The sequence below is a fragment of the Fukomys damarensis genome, unplaced genomic scaffold (genome assembly GCF_012274545.1).
Source record: "Fukomys damarensis isolate Sample0158 unplaced genomic scaffold, DMR_v1.0_HiC HiC_scaffold_55, whole genome shotgun sequence".
In the NCBI taxonomy this organism is placed as follows: Eukaryota; Metazoa; Chordata; class Mammalia; order Rodentia; family Bathyergidae; genus Fukomys; species Fukomys damarensis.
The window spans coordinates 12787-28909 of NW_022900967.1; positions in this window are offsets into that span (position 1 = coordinate 12787).

Sequence of the window (16123 nt, forward strand, 5' to 3'; positions counted from 1 at the left end):
TCCTCTCCTGTCCTCTCCTGTCCTCTCCTCTCCTCTCCTGTCCTCTCCTCTCTTTCCCCCTTTACTATTTTTCTCTACCCTGAAGTCACTGTCTGCATCCCTTTTTTGTCTTTTTACATCTCTCTTATCACCTGACATCTCATTCGTTTCTGTGTCTGTCTCTATTGTATGTTTCTAGACTGTTTACCAAAGTTTTAACAATTTCAGGAAAAATCATTATTGACCAAACCTGGGCGATGTGAAACTCTCGAAAGCATCATCTTCTACATTGGATGCAGACAGCTGGCATTGTGTCCACTCCTCTTTTTAGGAATGGGAACTGGATTTTGCAGATCCTTATGATACTAGAAATGACCTCTTTGTGTGGAAATGTCGATATCAGCCACAAGGAGCACCTCCGCCTGCAGAACACCTCAGAATGGAGTGATGTCGGGGCAGTTTGTCTCCTGTGGACCTCACAGGACAAATGTAGCACTCCCTCAGATTTCAGGGTCTCTCACTATGGGTGCCTACTCACAACCCTCCTTTTCCCCTGCAGTCACCTCATGCCACCGCCGAGCAGGAGTTTCTAGAGGACAGCGTTCTCATCTGTGGACCAGTTAGTTCACCCGGCCTCTGATGTGTCCCAGCTCTTAAAGCTGGTCTCCATCTCATTCTGAGTGCATCATTCAGACAGTTGTCTGGGAACGTATTTCTGAGTTATGAAAAACCCTATTCCTGAGGAGCAGTTGTACCATCCTGCCTTCTTCCTCACCCTTACACTCCTCTCATCTGGTCCTTTGTTAGGTTGTAGTGTGGGTCATCAGCCAGTGACACTGTTGGGTGAATAGATAGACACTGACAGGATTCTTCTCTCCAAGGTCATGGCCTGAGTATGTTTAGGGAAAAATGTTAAGAGCTGTCAGTTTTGTCATCTTCCCAGAATGATCACTGTCACTACAGGAAGCAGAAAGGAGTGACACGTGGGGGGAACGAGAAAGACTTATGCTCAGTTGTCTAGGGAATCTTCAATCTCTTTGTTTTTGACCTTTACAAGGAAGGAAGGAGAGCTTAGAATTCAAACAGACTCAGAATTTAGGGAGACATTGTAAAAAAATTTTTTTAAAGTTGAAACATAAGGGAGCACAGAGTGATAGTGAATATTCTAGGATATTCTTATAGTTCAACATTGTGACACTGAGCATACGCTGAAAGGTTCTTTCCTATCGTGATGGTCAAGGTCTCCTTGTCTTTTTTCAGTGGCAGTTTTGTAAAGCAGATGACTTTTTACCCCTGGACTTCATTGGGTAGTATAGTCTTTAGTTGATAATTAAAATAACAAGTACATTTCTCTCTCTGTTTTTCTTGAGACAAGGTCTCATTATGCAGTTCAAGTCGGCCTTGAACTCACTATGTAGCTGAGGCTGGCCTTGAACTGACAGTGATCCTCCTGGCTCAGCCTCCAGAGTGATTGGATTATAGATGTGAATCAGCATGCCAGGCACAAGCACATTTCTTTTTCCTTTTTTTTTGGAAAAAAACTTCTTTTGGGTGCTGGAGATAAAACCCGGGCCCTTGCACTTGCAAGGCAGGTGGCAGAACCACTGAGCCAAATCCCCAGCCCTACAAGCACTTTTCTTATATACAAGTTTGCTATGAAAAACAACAACAACAACAACAACTGAGTTTCAGTTGGCATATGACTTGGAGGAAAGTATATGGATGACCCAGAGAAAAAATTACCAGTCGTGAGCATTTGCCCTTAAGGAATATCAGTACATCTTTCAGACAGTGATGCTGAGTGACATTCCAGAGCATCTGCACACTTCCGCCTCCTAGAAGCCTCTGCTTCTAGGTTGAGGTCATGTGACTAGCATCAGCCAATGGCACTGCACTTGGGTGGAGGATCTGTCTGTCCTGTCTTTTGCTACCACGGATGTGGGAGCAATTATTGAAGAGATGGTGTATAGGGTGTTAGAAACTCAAACCAAGTCTTTTAAGTGACTGTGGACTTAGTCTCCTCTATTGAGTTAAGCCACTTAGATTATGTTTTACTATGGGTTAAAAGTTACTGTAACATAGCCTGCTTTTCTCAGTTAACATGGAGTGCATAACTTAGGAGTTAGTTCCTAAGTTAATGGGGTGAGTCAACTGAGTGAATGGAAGTTAAGGGATAATGGATTTTTAAAACAAGTATTCTGCTTTTTCATAAAGAAAACATCACTTGAATAAGAAAATTTAAGATATTGTATGTTAAAATGATACATTTAAAATTATTGTTATTATTATTGCTTGGGTTTTTTTTGAGAAAGGGTTTTGCTCTGTAGTTCGGGATGATCTTGAACTTACTATGTACCCTAGGTTGGTCTCAAACTTGTGACCATCCTCCTGCCTCAGCCTCCCAAATTCTGGGATTACAGGTGTGCACCACCACAGCCAGTGAATTTAAAATTATTTAAAATTGACAATAATTGTATGCCATCTATGGGGTACAGTGTGATGTTTTGATATATTTATACACGGTGAACTGACTAAATTTGATTTATGTTCTTTCTTAACATAATTTATTGTGTAATGAGAACATTTAGATTTACATTTGTAGCAGTTTTCAGATGCACATTATTATTAACTATAGTTACTATGCTGTGGTATTCTATCTACAGATAGAATCTGGAGATAATCTATCACATCTATCTCCAGAAATCTATTCCTCCGCCCCTTTCTTCACTCACCCCGTGGAAACCCCCTTTTCACTTTTTTTTTTACTTAACCTTATTGGTACACTTTTGATATACATAATGATCACATTAATCATAGGGAATTTGCATCTATTTGTATCTGTATGTAATACATCTTGATTCTTCTTTATTTTCCCATTCCCCTCCCCTCGCTTCAACCCTTCTTCACCTTTCATTTACAGAGCTGTTTTTCCATTTTTTCTTCCATTCTTTCATTCCCTTCCTCCCCTCTCATTAATTCCCTTCCCACTTGAACATTTTCTTCCTGCTTCCCAGTGTTTGTCCTCCATTTTGGTCCTTATCTACCCTTTGGATTTCTCACATGAGAAACAACATAATATTTAAATGTGTTTTCCTTTCAAATTGAAAGGGTAAATAAGGAAAAAATGTATAATAAATAATATGAAATAGGAAGAAATTGTTCAAAAGGAAAAGGAATTGTGAAGGGGGAGGGAGTCAAGGAAGGGAAAAGAAAAAAACATAAAAGAAGAAAAAATGGAAACAAAGCTTTTGTAAATAAAGAGGGGAGAGGGTGTTGAACAGCAGGAAGAGAATTGGGAGAAAAAGAGAAACCAAGACATACCATGTACAAGGGCTGGGGATTTAACTCAGTGGTGCCACACCTGCCTTGCAAGTGCAAGGTCCTGAGTTCAATCTCCAGTATCACAAAAAAGAAAAAAAGTATAGCATGTACAGGCACAAACTTCCTTTGATGAATGTGATTGTTATGAATATTTAAATTATATCAATAAAATTAATTCTAAAAAAGCAAAAAAAGTGTGTCCAATTTATTTCACTTAAAAGTATGGTTTCAATGTGCATCTATTTACCTAATAATTTCTCAAGTTTATTCTTCTTTATGGCAGAGTAGTATTCCATTATATATGGAAACCGCATTTCCTTTTTTTAAAAAATTAATTCTTTGGTACATTTAAGGCATACAGTATTGGAAATGGCGTACCTTTGCATGATATATCTTGGTTCTTATTTTTTCCCCATTCCCCTGCCCTCACTTCAACCCTTTCACTGCTCCCCATTTACAAAGACTTTGTTTTCATTCTTTCCTTTTCACACATTAATTCCATTCCCTTCTTTCCTTTCCCCAACCCTTCCCACTTCCCCTTCTCTTTTTTTTAAATTGAGTTTATTGGTACATTTTAGGGACACAGTACAGTTACATTCATCCCTGGGATCTTGTACCTTTACATGACAGGTCTTGGTTCTCATTTTTTCCCCTTGTCCCTGCCCTCCCTTCACCCCCTCCTCCCCTCCCCATTTACAAACACTTTATTTCCATTTTTTTATTTTGTCATATTTTTTTGTTTTCCCTTATTACCCTTTCCCTACCCTTTCCACTTCCCCTACACCTTTATCCTCTTCTCCTTTGAACCTTTTCTTTCTACTTCACATTATCTATTAAACTTTTTAGTCCTGTCCTTATTTATACTTTGTTTCTCATACCAGAGAACCTATTCAGTATTTACACATGTGTGTTGTATTGATTTCACTTAAGAGTATCACCCCAATGTGCATCCATTTAGCTATAAATGTCTCCAACTTCTCATTCTTTATGGCTGAGTAGTACTCTATTTTATAAAATACCCCACATTTTCTTTTCTTTTTTTTTAATCTTAATGAGTTTATTGGTACTTTTTAAGTATACAGTACAGTTACATTTATCACTGGGATATTGTAACTTTACATGACAGGTCTAGGTTCTCATTTTTCCCCCATTCCCCTGCCCTCCCTTCACCCCTTCCACCCTCCCTTATTTACAAAGACTTTATTTCTAATTTTTCCTTTTCTCACTTTTTTCTTGTCCTTGATTTACTTTCCCCTACCCTTCCCACTTCCCCTACACCTTTAGCCCCTTTCTTCCTGTTTCACATTATCAGTAATACAATTTGTGTACAATTATACAATTTACACTTTCAGTTTTCCACATCAGAGAAACTATTTGGTATTTACACATGTGTGTCTTATTTATTTCACTTAAGAGTATGGCCCCAGTATGCATCCATTTTCCCATGAATGACTCTAGTTTCTCATTCTTTATGGCTGAGTAGTATTCCATTTTATAGAAAAACCACATTGTCTTTATCCAGTCTCCAACTGATGGGCAATTGGGCTGTTTCCAAGTTTTAGCTATTACAAACTGTGCCGCTATAAACATGGGTGTGTATATATAACTGCGGTATGATTCTTCTAATTTTTTTGGAAAGATGCCCAATAGAGGGACAGGAAGATCAAATGGAACCTCTAATCCTAGTTCTTTGCAGTGTCTCCATATTGATTTCCATAGTGGTTGCACCAATCTGCACTCCCACCAACAATGAAGAAGGGTCCCTTCCTCCCCACAGCCCGCCAGCATTTGTTATTGGTTGATTTCTTGATAGCAGCCATTCTTTCTGGAGTGAGGTGGAATCTCAGCATTATTTTCATCTGCATCTCTCAAATGACCAGTGATGTGGGACATTTTTTCATATATTTATTTGCTGCTTTTACTTCTTTTCTGAGAAATGTCTGTTCATTTCAGATGCCCATTTTTGAATCAGGTCTTTATATTGGGAGGCCTAGTTGTTTTTTAGTTCTTTAACTATTCTAGATAGTAGACCTTTGTCTGAGGAGCAGCTGGTAAAAATTTTTTTCCCACATTGTAGGTTGTCTCTTAGCTTTGTTCATTGCTGTGGTTTCTTTTGCAGTGCAGAAGATTTTTAATAAGATGGGATCCCAGTTGTTGAGTCTTTGTGCTAATTCCCATGCTACTGAAGATTTGTTCATAAACTCTTTTCCTATGCCAATGTCTTAGAGAATTCTGCCTAATTTATCTTCCAGCCAGTTTAGTGTTTCTGTTTTAACATTTCAGTCTTTAATCCACTTGGGTTTTAGTTTAGTGCATGGTGAAAGATAAGGGTCTAGTTTTAATCTTTGGCAGGTTGAAATCCAGTTTTTCCAACACAATTTATTAAAGAGGCTATCTTTCCTCCAGTGAGAATGGTTGGCTCCTTTGTCAAAGATGAGGTAGCTGAGTATGTCAGGAGTTGTTTCTGCATCTTCTAATCTGTTCTGCTGATCTTCAGGTCTGTTTCTTTGCCAGTACCATGCTTTTCTTTTATCACAGTGGCTTGGTAGTACAGTTTCAAGTTGGGGGTTGTGATAGATACCCCCTGTCTGTTGCCTAGAATGGCTTTTTGCTATTGTAGGTTACTTCTGGTTCCAAATGAATTTTTGGATTATTTTCTCTAGTTCTGTGAGATATACCTTTGGAATTTCAATCAGGATTGCATTGAATCTGTATAGTGGCATTGGAAATATGGCCATTTTTACTATGGTGATTCTTCCTACCCACGAGCAGGGGATATTTTCCCATTTTCTTATATCCTCTTTGATTTCTTTTTTCCAGAGTGCTGTAATTTTCAGTGTAGAGGTCTTTTACTTCCCTCATTTGATTGATTCCTAGATACTTCATTTTTTGGATGCTATTGTGAAAGGGATGGTTTCCCTAATTTCTCTCTCAGTGAGTCTGTTATTTGTGTACATGAAGGTTATTAATTTTTGAGTGTTAACCTTGAATCCAGCTACTCTTCTGAATGTGGCAATTAAGCTTAGAAGTATTTTGGTGGAGTTTTTTGGGTGTTCTATGTAGAGTATCATGTCATCAACAAATAATGACAGTATAACTTCTTCCCTTCCTATTTTTATTGTTTTAATTTCTTTCTCTTGTCTAATTGCTGTGGCTAATGTTTTCAGAACTATACTGAACAGGAGTGGTGATAGTGGACATTCTTGTCTTGTTCCTGATTTTAGCATGAAGATTATCAGTTTTTGGCCATTTAATATAATGTGGCAAAAAACTCATTTTCTTTATCCAGTCTCCCATTGATGGGCAATTGGGCTCTTTCCAAGTTTTAGATATTAAAACTGTGCTATGAACATGGGTGAGCATATATCACTGTGGTATGATTCTTTTAAATCTTTTGGGAAGATACCCAGTAGGGGGATAGATGGGTCAAATGCGACTTCTAGTCCTAGTTCTTTGAGGTATCTCCATATTGATTTCTATAGTGGTTGCACCAGTCTGCGCTCCCACCAACAGTGGAGCAGAGTTTCTTATTCCCCACACCTCTGCCAGTATTTGTTATTGGTTGATTTCTTGATAGCAGCCATTCTTTATGAGGTGAGGTGGAATCTCAGCGTTGTTGTCATTTCCATTTCTTGAATGACCAGCGATGTTGAACATTTTTCATATATTTATTTGCTACTTTTGCTTCTTCATCTGAGAGCATCTATTCATTTCAGGTGCCCGTTTTTTTGCATTAGGTCTTTCAATTGGAGAGGAGAAGTCTGATTTTTTTGAGTTCTTAACACGTTCTAGATATTAGTCCTTTGTCTGAGGAATAGACGGTAAATTTTTTCCCATTTTTCCCATTCTGTGGATTTCCATTTCACTCTGTTGGTGGTTACTTTTGTGCAATAGCTTTTAACTTAATGAGATTGTAGTTGTTGATTGTAATAGTTTCTGTGTGATTGGGGATTTTGTTCATAAAGTCTTTGCCTATACCTATGCCTTAAAAGTTTTAGCTATTCTATCTTTTGGTAAATTGTTTCTGTTTTAATGTTTAGATTTTTTTAAAGTACAATTTTTTTTGATACCAGGTATTGAACTCGGGTCCTTGTGCTTGCAAGGCAGGCCACCGAACCGCTGAGCTAAATCCCTGGCCAAAATTTTTTTAAAGTACAATTTTTTTGTTAATGTTTAGATTTTTGATGAATTTCAATTTTATTTTAGTACATAGTGAGAAATATGGTTCTAGTTTTAATCTTTGGCATGTGGAAAGCCAGCTTTCCCAGAAACCACTTATTAAAAAGGCTATTTTTTGAGCAAAGAGCTGAACAAGCATGAAACCTTCCTTCAGAGTTCCACCATGCCATCGGTAAGTGCACACACACACACCATGGAGCAGCTGTGTGGACAAGAGTTGTGGGGCTGCAGGTGGGTCCAGCTGGGGCCCCGCTACACCCAGACCCCAGAGGTGCAGGCACACATGTGTGCAAACTTCATCAAGAGTCCTGTCATACCATCAGCCACAGCCAAGTCCCACCTGGAAAAGAGCTACACAGACCCACAAGGAACAGCCAGAAGCTCTCCCCAATATCACTGATAAGTGCCTGAAGACCCTAGCTAGGAGCCTACCCAGACAACAGGAACTGGACCCCTAGCCAAAGGCTAACCCCCAGACAACAACTACATAAGGGGCCCAGTGAGGCGCACACATAGATACCATCCTAAATGTGCACAGGCCCCAGCCAGAATCCTGCCCAGGCAATAGGTTAGCTATAGAAGACCACCATTCTAAACCCAGGAGTTAGTGTACTGGGGAGCAGCAGAGTAAAGACTGCTCAGTGGCCTGCTGAGAATTGAAGACCACTGGGTGAGCAAAAAGTTTTCTCAACAAAGGCAGAGCAAGCTGCCTTTGTTGAAATGAAAAGACACAAAAATAAGTCTCAAAACCAGACTTCTAGATCACCGAAGGCAACCCCAAAGGGCAATGAGATGGAACAATCTAACACTCAACCACCTGCACTCCCTGAACTGGCAACAAAAGAGGACCTGGAAAAAATGAAATCAGAAATAATTTCTCAGACAACAGCACAGATTATATCTGCAGTATAAGACATGATTAATACATTTAGAGTGGACACAGATAAAAAAATAGAGGAGCTGAGGAACATGATGGAATTCCAATATAAGAAACAAATGGAATCCATAAAACAGATGCAAACAGATTTCAAAGACATTAAAAACTCCGTTGAAAGTTTACACAGCAGAACAAGCTAATGCGAGGACAGAATTTCAGATATAGAAGATAGGATTGCAGTTAGTGACCAGGAAAAGAAAAATCTCTTAAAAATAGTAAGGGACCATGAGAGATCAATCTAGCAGCTGCTAGACAATTCAAAGAATAACATAAGACTGATTGAGTCAATGAAGAAACAGGAGAGAGTGCAGACAAAAAAGCATTCACCGAGATAATGGCAGAAAACTTCCCAAATAGGGGAAAGAACTGAAATATAAACAAGTGAGGCTTGTAGAATTCCAACTCACCTTGATAAAAAATCTGCATAGAGGCATGCAATATTTAAGATTCCAGAAAAAATTCTACAAGCAGTTAGAGAAAAGAAACAAATGACTTGCAAAGGAAAGCCCATCAGAATCACAGCAGCCTTCTCACTACAAGCCCATTAGGCAAGAAGAGCATGGAGTGATGTAATTCAAGCCCTAAAGGAAAACAACCTCCAACCCAGATTGATGTATCCTGCAAAACTATCTTGCAAAATTGATGGAGAAATAAGATATTTTCATGACCAAGAGCACCTTAGGTACTCCAAAAAATTTAAAACAACATCCTAGGAAAAGACAATGAGAATCACAACCCCAGGAAGCCCAGTAGAATGAATCTATCAGGCACGACAAGAAATTAAATGCAAAGGGGGAGAATCCAACAAAAAGAAAAAGTCATGACAAGGATAAGTCAAAGTCAATACATATCAGTTATAACCATCAATGTTGATAGTTTCAATTCACCAATCAAAAGAAATAGACTGGCAGAATGGGTCAAGAAGCAAGATCCAACAATAAGGTGTATAAAAGAAACACAATTTAAAAAGAAATTCACAGACTGAAAGTTAAAAGATGGAAAACAACACTCCATGTGACAGAAACCTCCCCAAAAGCAGGAATAGCTATCTTCTTTACTGATCAAGAGGATTTCAACACTAATTAAGAGAGATAAAGAAGGACACTACATCCTTGTAAAGGGAACAATCCAAGAGGAAGAGATGACAATCATAAATATATATGCACAAAATGCTAGTGCACCCAACTATATAAGACAAATATCAACAGACATGAAAAATCATATAACCACTAATATCATAGTACTCCACTGCCTGTTACAAATAGATTAGTTAGATCAATCAAACAAAAATAACCAATGAAATAGTAGAACTCAATCAAACTCTTGAACAAATGAACTTAACAGATGTTTACAGAGTGCTCCACTCCATAAAATCAGAACACACATTCTTTTCAGCTGCACATGGGTCATTCTCCAACATAGACCACATACTCATTCATAGAACATGTTTAAGTAAGTGCAAAGGAATTGAAGTTATCCTCTGTATATTATTAGAACATAGTGTGATGAAATTGGAGATCAATAGTAAAGGAAACCTCAAGAATTTCACAAGCACATGGAAATCGAACAATACACTTCTGAATAACCAATGGGTCACAGAGGAAATTAAAGAAGAAATCAGACAGTTCCTATGGTTAAATGACAATGATAATACAACACATAAGAATCTATGGGACACAATGAAAGCAGTTTTACGAGGGAAATGCATAGCAGTGAATACTCATATCAGGAAAACAGAGCAAGCTCAAATAAACAACCTGATGCTGAACCTCAAGCTTCTAGAAAAGAAAAGCAGGACAAAGCTCATACAAGGGAGGAAATTACATGCAACGGAGACTAAGAACAATAAAAAGTCAATAAAGCCAAGAGTTGGTTCTTTGAAAGGATAAACAAAGTTGACAAACCCTTAGCCAACCTTATCAAAAAAAGGAAAGAAAAGGCCCAAATCCATGCAATTAGGAATGAAAAGGGTGGAATTACAATAGACCCAGCAGAAATCCAGAGGATTATCCATACCTGCTTCAAGAACCTATATGCCAATAAGATGGAAAATACAGAAGAAATAGACAGATTCCTAGATTTGTATGAAATACCAAAGTTGAATGAAGATGACCTAAAAATTCTAAACAACTGATCATCAACAATGAAATTGGAAAAATAATAAAAAATTTACCAACTCAGAAAAGTCCAGGTCATAATGGCTTCACTGCTGAATTCCACAAGACATTTAGAGAAGAACTATTGCCACTACTCTTTAAACTCTTCAATGAAATTGAAAGTGAAGCTATACTACCAAATTAATTTCATGGAGCAAGCATCACTTTGATCCCCAAAGCAGAGAAAGACCCAACCAAAAAAGAGAAGTATAGGCCAATCCCACTAATGAACATAGATGCAAAAATCCTTAATAAGATATTGGCAAATAGAATGCAGAAGATGACCAAGAAGATTATACACCCTGACCAAGTGGGGTTCATCCCAGGGATGCAGAGATGGTTCAACAAATACAAATCGATAAATGTAATACACTATATTAATAGACCAAGGAGAAAAACCATACAATCATCTCAATAGATGCAGGAAGGGCTGGAGATTTAGCTCAGTGGTCCCACTGCCTGCCTTGCAAGCAGGAATGACAGTCTCTAACTCAATTTGATAAAAGCCATCTATGAAAAACCAACAGCCAGTATCATACTAAATGGCCAAAAACTGAAAACCTTCACACTAAAATCAGGAACAAGACAAGGATGTCCACTATCACCACTCCTGTTCAATATAGTTTTGGAAACATTAGCCACAACAATTAGACAAGCAGAAGAAATAAAAGGAATAAAGATAGGAAATGAAGAAGTCAAATTGTCATTATTTGCAGATAACAAGATACTCTACTTAGAATACCCAAGAACTGCACCAAAAGTCTTCTAGACTTAATAATAAAATTCATCAAAGTAGCTGGATATAAGGTCAACACACAAAAATCAAGAGCTTTCCTGTCCACCAACAACAGACTCACTGAGAGAGAAGTGGGACAAACAATCCCTTTCACAATTGCATCCAAAAAATTGAAATACCTAGGAATCCACCTAATGAAAGAAATCAAAGACCTCTACTCTGAAAACCACAACACTCTGAAAAAAAGAGATTGAAAAGGATATCAGAAAATGGAAAGACAGCTCTTGCTCCTGAGTAGGAAGAACCAACATAGTGAAAATGGCCATACTTCCCAAACTGCTATACAGATTCAATGCAATCCCAATTGAAATCCCAGCAGCATACTTCACAGACCTTGAGAAAACAATCCAAAAATTCATTTGGAACAAGAAGAGACCCAGTATAGCAAAAGCAATTCTAGGAAACAAAGACAAGGTTGGGGGTATCACAATCCTTGACTTGAAACTATAGTGTAAAGCTACTGTGATAAAAACAATATGTTACTGTCAAAGAAGCAGACCTGAAGACCAGTGGGACAGATTAGAAGATGCAGAAACAAGTCTAGATGTACTCAGCCACCTCATCTTTGACAAAGGAGCCAAACACCCTCATTGGAGGAAAGATAGCCTCTGTAATAAATGGTGCTGCAAAAACTGGGCTTCAACTTGCTTAATATTAAAACTAGACCTATATCTCTCACAATTCACTGAACTAAAATCAAAATGGATTAAAGGTCTAAATATTAAAACAGAAACACTAAGCTGGCTGGAAGAGAGATTAGGTAGAACTCTTGAAGGCAATGGGGTAGGAAAAGATTTTATGAACAAAACCTCAGTTGCCCACGAGCTTGCACAATCAACAAGTGAGACCTCACCTTATTAAAAAGCTTCTGTACAGCAAGAGAAACAACCAATAGTGTGAAGAGACAATCCACAAAGTGGGAAAAACTTTTCACCAGCTCTTCCTCAGACAAAGGTCTGCTATCTAGAATATATAAAGAACTGTCAAAAATCTGACCTTCCAAATATAAAATCCCAGTCCAAAAATGGGAATCTGAAATGAACAGACATTTCTCAAAGAAGTAGAAATAGCAAATAAACATATGAAAAAATATTCACCATCACTGGTCATTCAAGAGATGCATATGAAAACAACACTGAGATTCCATCTCACCTCAGAAAGAATGGCTGCTATCATGAAATCAACCAATGACAAATGCTGTTGGGGCTGTGGGGAAAGAGGAACCCTGCTCCACTGCTGGTGGGAGTATAGACTGGTGCAACCACTGTGGAAATCAGTATGGAGATACCTTAAAGAACTAGGATTAGAGGTCCCATTTGACTCACCTATCTCCCTCCTGGGTATCTTTCCCAAAGAATGAAAAGAATCATACCACAGTGATACATGTGCACCCATATTCATAGCTGCACAATTCGTGATAGCTAAAACTTGGAAGCAGCCCAATTGCCCATCAACAGGAGACCAGATAAAGAAAATTTGTGTGTGTGTGTTTAATAAAATGGAGTACTATTCAGCCATAAAGAATGAGAAACTAGAGACATTTATAGCTAAATGGATGCACATTAAGGTGATACTCTTAAGTGAAATCAATAGGACACATATGTGTAAATACTGAATAGTTTCTCTAGTGTGAGAAACTGGAAGTTTTAATAAGAACTAAAAGGTACAATAGACAATTTGAAATAGGAAGAAAAGGTGCAAAACAGAAGGGGAAATAGGGTGGGTAAGGGAAAAGAAAGAAGGGAATGGAATTAACATTAGAAAAAGAAAAAAAAATGGAAACAAAGTCTTTGTAGATAGGGAGGGGTGTGGGGGTTGAAGGGAGGGCAGGGGAATGGGAAAAAAATAAGAACCAAGATGGATTATGTAAAGGTGCAATTTTCCAATGATGAATGTCACTACCTTGTATACCTTAAATGTTCTATTAAAATTAATAATTAGAAAAGGGATGTTTTTCTTCCAATGGATGTGTATGGCCAATTTGTCAAAGATAAGGTAGCTGAGTGTGTTTGAAATTTTTTCTGCATCCTCTACTCTGTTCCATTAATCCTCAGGTCTTTTTAAAAAATGATAGCACCATACTGTTTTTATTATTGTAGCTCTGTAGTATAATTTTATTTTTGGGAATCTGATGCCTCCAGTCTTTCCTTTGTTGTCCAGAATTGCTTTTGTTATTGTAGGTCTCTTCTGGGCCAAGGATTTAGCTCAGTGGCATTGCTCCTGCCTTACTAGTGCAAGGTCCTGAGTTTGATCCCTGTTACTGAAAAAATCAAGTGGGCTAAGAATTTAGCTCAGTGGCACCGCATCTGCCTGGCAAGCACAATGCCCTGAGTTTGATCCCCAGTAAAATCTAGGTCTCTTCTGAATTTTTAGAGTTGTGTTCTTCTAGTTGATATATACTATTGGTATTTTGATAGGGTTTGCTTTACGTTTGTAAAACAGATTTGGAAGTATAGTCACTTTCACTATTTTGGTTTTGCCTATCCAAAAACAAGGTATACCTTTCCATTTCCTAATATTTTCTTTGATCTCCTTTTTCACAGTACTGTAGTTATCAATGTAAAAGTCTTTTACTTCCTTAATTGGATTGATTCCTAAGTATTTCATCTTTCTTGATGCTATTGTGAAAGGTATGGTTTCCCTAATTTCTCTCAGCGAATTTCTTATTTGTGTACAGGAATGTTATTGATTTTTGAGAGTTCATTTTGCATCCAGCTATGCTACTGAATTTGGTTATTAAAGATAGGAGTCTTTTGGTGGATTTTAATGGGTTTTCTATGTAGAGTATCATCTCATTCACAAATAATGATAATTTAACTTCTTCCTTTTATTTCTTTCTCTTGTCCATTTGCTCTTTCAGAACTATATTTAATAGGAGTGGTGATAGTGGGCATCCTTGTCTTGTTACTGATTTTAGAGTGAAAGCTTTTAGTTTTTTACCATTTAGTTTGATGCTGCCTACTGGTTGTCATAGATGGCTTTTATCAGGTTGATTAAAGACCTTCTATTCCAGTTTTATGTAGAGTTTTTAAAAAAATCATAAACAGGACCAGGTATTTGATTCAGTGGTTCTGCCACCTGCCTCGCAAGCACAAGGACCACAGTTCAATCCCTGGTATCACCAAAAAAAAAAAAAAAGTCATAAACAGGTGTTGGACTTTGTCAAATGCTTTTTTCTGCATCTATTGAGATGATTTTATAGTTTTTGTCCTTGGCTTTGTTGATATGGTGTATTTCAAACCATCCTTGCATGCCAGAGATGAATCCTACTTGGTCATGGTGTATAATCTTCTTGGTGATTTGATGCATTCTGTTTGACAGTATCTTATTGAGGATTTTTGCATCTATATATATTAGTGAGATTGGCCTGTAGTTCTCTTTTGGTTGGATATTTCTCTGGTTTTGGTATCAGGCTAATGCTTGCTTCCAGCAATGACTTTGGGAGTATTTATTCCCTTTCAACTTCTTTAAAGAGTCTGGGGAGTAGAGGCATTAGATCCTCTGCAAAGTTTTTGTAGAATTCAGCAGTCAGTCTGACGGTATCTGCGTTTTTCTTTTTTGGTAGTTTCAAAATTATTTCTTAGATTATATTGACCAATATTTGGTTACTTAGAATTTTTATATCTTCTTGATTCAGCTTTGGTAAGTCATATATATTTAGGAATCTGTCCTTTCCTTTTTCATTTTCCATCTTATTAGAGTACAGTTGCTCAAGAAAGGGATTGATGATCTTGTGCATTTCTCCAGGGTCCATTGTGATTCCACACTTTCCATTCCTAATTGCATAAATCTGACTCTTTCCTTTTTTTTTTTTAATAAAACTAGGTGTAAGTTTGTCTATTTTATTTAATCTTTCAAAGAACCAATGCTTCAATTCATTGATTCTTTGCATTGTTTTCTTAGCCTCAGCTGCATTAATTTCTCCTCTGATCTTTATAGTTTTCTCCCTCCTATACATTTTGGGATTAGTGTGCTCTTCTTTTTCTAGAAGATTGAGGTTCAAAATTAGGTTATTTAAGCTTGCTATGTTTCTCTGATGTGGGAATTCACTGTCATAAATTTTCTTCTTAGGACTGGTTTCATTATTTCCTGTAAATTCCACTATGTCTTATTGGCATTATCATATAATTATAGAAACTGTCTAATTTCTACTTTAATTTCATATGACTCATTGGTTGTTCAGAAGTGTTATTTAATCTTCTGTGCTTATGCAGTTTTTGTGGTTTCTTTTGTCATTGATTTCCAATGTCATTGCACTATAATTGGTAATATTCATGGGGTAATTTCAATTCATTTGTGCTTATGTAAGCATATTTTATTAGCTAGTATGTGGTCTGTTTTGTAGAAAGTTCCATGTGTGCCACGACCACTCCAGTAGTGTCTGTGTGACAATGCCGGTCACCTGGCAGAAACCAGACCAGAGGTATCGTCCCCAAGGGGTTAAGCCTCCTGGAAGTCCTTGGCACACACCGCATGCAAAGTCAGCCGTGAAGAAAATAGCTGGCCTCTCTGCCTGCAGTTTGGGGACATTGGGTTCATCTATAATTCTGTTCTATTTTGTCTTTATTACTATTTGTTCATTATCTGTAGAATTGTATTCTGGGCCCAGGAAAGGTTAGGAACAATTAGATGTTCCTAGAGATGTGGAGATATTGAGGCACAAGAGGATGGGCGGCCAAAGTGCTGACCCTGAGCCCCGGACTGTGAAGTCCTGAAGGTGAACCTGAAGGTGACATGCTAAAGCCAGTCCTTTGT